Genomic DNA, 6,354 nt, shown 5'->3' with positions numbered 1-6,354 from the left:
TTATCTTCGTGATTTGTTCAGCACCGATTACATGCTTACATCCGGTGTCAGCTATTTGCTGACTCACGTTCCACTTGTCTTTAGTTTCACGTGTCATTCAGTTATTCGCCCGGCTTTCACTAACCAATTTTACCCTAGACAATATCGTTTGAGGATTCTAATGAAGGAATTATATTTCCATAACGCATATAATGAATAATTTAGAGTTAGAACTCAAGAATTGACCTTCAGTGATGGAAACATGGATTTTTAAGAATGTTGTAAGATTGAACCTAAGTATGACATACGTAGTTAACTTAATTGATATCATTGCAAGGTGTATTGATGGATATGAGTTTGTCTATATAGATAAAAGTCATTTGAGTCGACTGACACGTTCTTAGACAGTTGAAGCTATTGTTAGCTAGAAAAGTATCTAAAGAATATTGAGTTATCCTTCCATAAAACCTTTATCCAAATTTTATTTCTTCTAAATGTTAGTTGTAGGACTAAATGGTTTCTAAATTGCTAGTGCATAATTGGTATACTATGCATGTTTCGTTAAATGATATGATTTTAAATGCAATATTTCATAAGATGATATTATTATTTATATTTTTAAGACTACAAATGAATATGATGTTATGTTTTTTTTTTAAATGCTGGCTATTGAGCCTAAAATTAAAGATTTTATTATGATTTAAGAGCCATAGGTGCCAAATAATGTAAAAGAGCCAACTGTGATAATCCACCATGTTATCATGCTACGTAGGATCCATTTGACACATATACTTGGCATGCGTAAGGGTTACATAAGTTTGAAACTAGCTTTTGGTGGAATATTCTAAAACTATGGAGAGTTTCCTTGGGAAAGCTCTAGATATTTATGGATTTGGTAGGATGACTCTTTTGGATAGCCTTAGAATGTTCTAGTCATGTAAAAAATTATAGAGAGTGTACTTGTTTGTAAATATGGAAGGACTTGTGAAATAATTATTATTTATACACTACCCCTATGTGACTAGTACAAATAGGGGCATTCATTTGTAACTCACCAAGCAAAACAATCAAGTTCTCGACGATAAAAAAATGTCCTTTGGAAAATTTCTCTTGTCTTCCTTATCTAACATTCCCTTGGCGATCTTGAATATAGTAGTTTAGGCTGACTTGACATAGCAAGATCGTGAGTAAGTTGTGCAAGAACGTGAACAAATTATCAAGTGACGCACGTGCGCTTAGTTTAAGTCTAAGAACGTGACACAAAGGTGCCACATAAAATGAAATATTTTCGGAGTTCTATTACATAACCGAGAAGGTATTGGCCGAATGTGCCCAATAACCGAATCTAGACGTGCTGGTATAGGACTATGGTCGTGCTATTGGTTTTAGCGATTAGATAGTCTCCCTTGGTTGGGATTAATGAAATGCTAGCATATGAATGTCGAACCACATGACAAGACTTAGTTGAACGGGCCGATATCGGACTCCTTTAGTAATTATGTCGGTGATTAATTAATAGACTTCCCCTTAGTAGTATGGTTTGTTTAATGTTCAAACTTTCAAATACTTTATGAAATAAAATTGTTATTGCTTTGAACTTTTGAATTTGCATATTGTCTCTCCATGTTTTCTTTATACGTCTTGTTCCATGCTATGTGAAGAAATTGCCAATGTATATGCGTACTTTTGTTTGGCTACTCGTTGTGCATCTATTCCTCTTATCCAGCTGATTATGGTGAGCCCGTTTTTGTTTCGGCGGGCATCATGATTCTAGTTCATTTATACGTTTAAGTAGTTTTTGTCATAGAAGCTCCGAGTATAAAGTGGGTAATGTAATTATGTGCGGAATGTTGTCATTGTATTCATGAAATTACGTACTTTTTTAAAGAATTATTATCTTTTATGGTGAACGTTGATAAATTTTGAACCCTTTTGAGATTTCTCTTACCATGGGGCATGCATGGTCCAAATCTAAGCTAGCGTTTGGATGTAGATTTAATTGAAGCTTGAAAAAAGAGTTTTTAAAATTATGTTGAAAAATAATTTTTGAAAGCTGAAGTTGTGTTTGGACTTTGGAGATGCATTTTATTTGAAGAAGTTAAAGTTTTGTGAGTGGAAGAGAAATTTTCACCCAAAAATTATTTTGAACCAGTTTTTAAGAACTTGAATTTTTTTGATTCTTTTTCACGAAGCAAGATCATGCTTCATAAATAAATGAATCTGTTATAAATAGAATTGTATTTATGGTGAATGTCTATATAGAGAGATTCTAGGATTCATTGCTTGGTGGCTAAGTCACCCTCTCCCTATAAATAGAGGGTTCTATTCCATTGTAATTCATCCCAAAATTCAATAAGAATTCTCTCCCTACTTTTCTCCGCAATATTCTTCTTCTTCTTTTATTGTTCATAACACGTTATCAGCACGAGACTCTAACCAATTTAGTAGAAGCTTTGGGATTGATCATAATGATTGTCAATTGTTTTATGAATTTCCTTCATGATTAAATTCTGAATTTAAGGTAAGTATTTTACCGTATTTTTCTCTTTTATTCTATAATTTAATTTTAAATACAAGCAAATACAATAAATTTTGATTACAACTCTAATGGAGTTTGTAAGAAATTATAGCCGCCCGAAGTGGTAAAATTTCTATGTCTTGCTATGGTCAAAATCATGTATGATCGTGAGCACAAGAAGTGAAAACCCGCCCCATTGAATTTGCTTCATTCTCATTCCCTTAAGAGAATGTGATAGCAATATGTGATAAGTCTGAAAGAAGACAAAATTATTACCGTGAAGGTATCAATGGATGTGGACGTGGCAATAGACGAAATTATAATCGTCATTATTATGATAATGAGAATAATAAGGATTCTCAAAATAATCCTTCACTCTGTGAAAATAATATTTGTCATCGATTTGACATGAGATTTTATAAAGCACATATAGATGATTATGGTTCATTCATGATGTGAATGTGACAACATCTTATTTATGAATACATATTCATTCTTCAAAGAATATGAACGTGATAGTGGTAGTGAATATACCGCACTCACATCTAGAAGGAGGTTTGAGATGATATAAGAAAATAATGTCATTATTATGGCATGAATGGTCATTGGTCACGTATCTATTGTACGCCAAAATATTTTGGCATTGTGATTATTAAAAGACAACGGTAATGCAAGAAATAGATCTTGCATATAATTTTGACCATAACCATAATGGTATAACTTTCTCTTTAAAAGAGATATTCACCATATGGATGTTGATGAATATGTGGTAGTATCAAATTAATTGAGAGCTCTGGAAGAGCCAATTATTACTATTTTGGAGAAACACAATTGATTACCAATAAGGTATTGTGTTGTAGTGAGTCTCAAAGAAACTTATTCAGTTTCCAAAGTATACGCGAAAGCGGTTGATTATATTGAGACTATAAATAAAGGAAAGATTTAATATCTTCTATTACTACAACTTGTAGCGGGGTGATATGTATGTGAAAAGTTACCCGCTTTATTCTCCAATTTATTTTACACAAATAAAAGAATACCACAATAAAGTGGATATTTATTGATATAAAAACTCATATCATAATAAACTTGGAGTTTATTGATAATTGCACACGTCATGGTGTAAATCTGAAGTTTATCAATATTGATAAGTTATTCAGTTGGCATAATTGGTTTAGCCATATCAATTTAAGTATGATGTGCAAAAATAATAGAGAATTCACATGGGTAAATATTAAAGAACTAGAAAGTTCTATACGAATTCTCTTATGTTGTCCGTTCTCATTAATTAATATACCAACTAAAATTGGGATTGAATCCCATGAATGCTGGAAATATCAATGGTGAATATGGGCCCATTCACCTGCCATGTATACCATATAAGATGCATCTATGAGATGGTTACATGTGCGATTATTATTAACCCGCAACCTGGCCGGTGTGTGCGAGGTAACTTGCTCAATAATTTAATTTCGAGCATAATTTTCAGATTTCCTGTTCAAGAAGTTAATCTTGATAAGTTGGTTTACATCATAGTTGGTTTAGCAAAATGATTTTTTAAGTGCCTCCACTTAATAGCTAAACTATTGCTTATGAGAACAAAGTTATCTATATCAATATGATATACGTTATATACGAAAGTACATTACATTCTCCCCTCACAAGTGGTTCAGGGTCAAGAACCAAATAATTCCATCTTATTATTATTGATGTGCGATGTATATTTTGATTAACACCATAACGCACAAAGATGGGTTCCCAAAGTTGAGGAAGCATGTTAGTTTTTCTAACATGAGGGGGAGAGATGATAACATCTGAGAAAAAGTTACGTGGAATGAATTATCATTTGTACATCTAGATCCTCGAATAAGAACTTGAAGTTCATAAAAGGATAATTCATTTGCAATATATTGCAAAGCCTGCTAAATGCATTTGCTGACCCAAAGAAAGTAACTATATTCTCATTGCAAATGCTCCTATTAAGTCCTAGAAGGACAAAGTCTATGGTACGCTTAAAACGTATAGACAAATCGGTTTCAAATAAACTTCTTGACAAAGAAGATGAGCAAATGATCATATAAGGCAAGTGATCTAGAAGATCACATGACATAACACTTCATAAAATCTCATGAGAGATTCAGGTACCTGAATATATGAATGAAGAGATCTCTATGTTATGTCTATATGAAAATAAGGAGGTTGGAACCGATATATAATGTTTGTCGACGACATCTATAATAACGCTAAACATATATGAGGATCTTAAGTCTGAAGAAACAATTCGAATAGAATTGGTTTCATATGAAAGACATGTAGTTTTGAACATTTAGTTCAAACACTTGAAAGTATAAAGTCAATGATATGTGCAATCAGTTTTCGATATCTTATATGTCTAGCATGGCATGAAAACTTGATATGCATCTAAAGTCTCTTTAGATGGCTTATATGACAATCTATGAAGGATTTAATTTGCTTGAAGCATATACAATTTTTGATCTTGAAGTACCACTTCCTCAGTGCAATTTGTGCACAAATGTTTCTTGCTATAACTATAGGCATGATAATATGATAGCAAGATTTTTCACCTCTATGTGAAGATATTGAACTGACGATTCCAACAAGATCATATGAAGACAATTCATCTCTATCAAGAATGATGATTTCAAGGTGCAATATATTCATTCAAGTTAATATGGCTGATTTGTTCATCAAATCTCTACCAAAGATCTTTTGAAGATGGTGCACAAGATTGGAATGCAAATGCTCAAGGATGCGAATTGATGCTCTCATCAGGGGGAGTTAATACGCGTTGTACTCTTTTTCCCTTACAAGGTTTTGTCCCACTGGGTATTCCTTCCAAGGTTTTTAACGAGGCAAACCAAAAGGCGTATTGTTAGATATGTGTACTCTTTTTCCTTCTCTAGAATTTTTTTCCACTGGGTTTTATTTTAGTTAAGGTTTTAACGAGGCACATTCAAGGGGGAGTGTTATAAATAGAATTGTATTTATGGTGAATGTCTATATTTAAAGAGATTTTAGGGTTCATTGTTTGGTGGCTAAGTCACACTCTCCCTATAAATAGAGGGTTCTATTCCATTGTAATTTATTCCAAAATTCAATAAGAATTCTCTCCCTACTTTTCTCCGCAATATTCTTGTTCTTGTTTTATTGTTCATAACAGAATCAAAAAATTATGGTCAAACAAGAGATAGAATAAAAGAAACATGAATACACTTGTTTTAAGGCAATGGGTGCTATGTCGCGCTCCTCTACCTTTGGGGCGTGGCAAATCTATAGTATTTGGTCCAAGTTGAACTTCTCTGCCAAAGTAAAATATTAAATTTGATTATTTCAAACAACAGTTAACTTGGTCCAGGCTGGACCTGACCGTTACAGGTATGTTGGTGACACCCAGTATTTATAGATATTCCTTGTTTGGACATAGAAAATAAATTACTTTTGAAAAATATAAAATTCTATAATTTGTCCAATCTCTGTTTTGCTGGAATAGTTAGTTTTCATTTTTGCTTTGCCGTAATAATTACACTACTTTTTAGTTTTCACGAATTGGAAAAGAAAAACCTCAAAGGGGGAGAGTTCTCATCCTCTGCCCTCCCCTTTTTTTGACTTAATAATCCCAGGTTAAAAATAAGACGTAGAGTATGTTAATTTTTGTTTGAAAACTTTAATTTTCTTATTAAATCAATTAATTATTGCCTGACAAGTTCGTCCAATTTGCAACCGAAGAAGAAGACGGAGGTTCAATTCATATGAGCTCGTTGGGGTGGATCTAGATCTCAAGTGCTGAATTAAATTGGTGGGTGGGTGTTGTTTATTTGATTTTTGCTCCATTTCTT

The 6,354-nt window shown here is 32.8% G+C and overlaps 1 protein-coding gene across 2 annotated transcripts in view; it reads left to right on the top strand.

Annotated features, from left to right (window-relative positions):
• Positions 5,966-6,354, top strand: part of LOC109232194 — a 29,005-nt gene continuing 28,616 nt past the window's right edge. Inside the window, exon 1 of one of the 2 annotated variants that reach the window (XM_019397876.1) lies at positions 5,966-6,314. The gene's annotated coding sequence lies outside the window, so the exon portion shown is untranslated. Of the gene's footprint in view, positions 6,319-6,354 lie in introns of both variants that reach the window. The other variant, XM_019397877.1, reaches the window with a different exon arrangement.

Source organism: Nicotiana attenuata, chromosome 9 (genome assembly GCF_001879085.1).
Source record: "Nicotiana attenuata strain UT chromosome 9, NIATTr2, whole genome shotgun sequence".
NCBI lineage: Eukaryota > Viridiplantae > Streptophyta > Magnoliopsida > Solanales > Solanaceae > Nicotiana > Nicotiana attenuata.
Note: the sequence above shows the minus strand (reverse complement) of the source record. Positions and strands in the feature narration are given on the sequence as shown.